Consider the following 1,224-nt stretch of genomic DNA (forward strand, 5'->3'; position numbering starts at 1 on the left):
CCGATACCGCGAGACCTTTTCTCTCTTTATCTCCCCCCCTTCCGTCAAATTCTTCTTCTTCTTCTTCTTCTTCTGTTTCTTCTTTTTCTTCGACTTATCGTGTTCCCACGTTTTGCAGAAGAACGTCCTCACCCCGATTCTGACCACCCTTTCACGATCGCGTTTCTTCGAGGCGTTCTTCGAATGGTTGATCAAAATGGACGCCTCCGTTTTCCATTTATCCTCCATCCCTTCGAAGGATTTGGTGAGATATCGTACGGGTGATGGACCGTGCGTCGCGATGGTTCGATCGCGACTGACAGTGGCGCGAACCACCGTGGACGCGCACCGTGGGNCTTCACTCCACGTGGCGCGAGGTCACGTGTTGTGTGCTATCCGAACGAAAGCCGCGAGAAAGATGTGTACCCTGGGTATATAAGTCGCTCGACAACGGACGCGTGGACGGAGCTTTCTCGAGGTCGTTCTCTTTTTTCCTCTTTCTTCTTCTTCTTCTTCTTTTTCTTGAAATACTCGTTCTTTTTTTTTTTTTTCTCGACCGAAATATCTTCGACCAAGTCTCGACCAAGATCGATCGTGTCTCGGGGGTTGCAAGGGTGTCACGAACGGGTGTCTCGGGTGATGCATACGATAAGCCGCGAATTGTTGGACTGGCGCTACTTGTCGGAATTTCCAGTACGTTGCTAGCGAGCAATCGACGAGTGTTACTCTGTTTGGCACTTGGCTGGCTTTTGAGTTCATTCACGTTACGTTTCTTTTCTTTTCTTTTCTTTTTTCGTTTCATTTTCTACCATTCTCTCTATCTATCTATCTTTTTCTCTTTCTCTACCTATCTGTTGTTAACTGTTGCTCAAGCAGGTAGAGAAAATCGTTCGGTACGTTGTACATAATTCTACACAAACGATCTCTCAAACGAGGATCATCTCTCCCTCCTCTTCGATTCGTCTCGCTGAATCGAAAAAAAAAAAAGCTTCCGATTTCGCTCCGTGATGATCGACGAAATCGTCGGATTATCCCAAAAATATTTCCATCGTCCCACTTCGGAAGTAGCCGTTCGTGGTTCGCAACTTTGTTTAGGTTTCGTCGTTAGATTTCGTCGCTCGTGGATTACGTAAGATCGCGTCGTGGCTGCTAGGAAGAAAAGTGCTTCTAAATTCGTCCCGAGCCACAGACACAACCAGCCAGCCAGCCAGCCACGTCCGATGACATCGATTTTCGGCTAGTGTT

Source organism: Apis dorsata, unplaced genomic scaffold (genome assembly GCF_000469605.1).
Source record: "Apis dorsata unplaced genomic scaffold, Apis dorsata 1.3 scaffold_265, whole genome shotgun sequence".
NCBI lineage: Eukaryota > Metazoa > Arthropoda > Insecta > Hymenoptera > Apidae > Apis > Apis dorsata.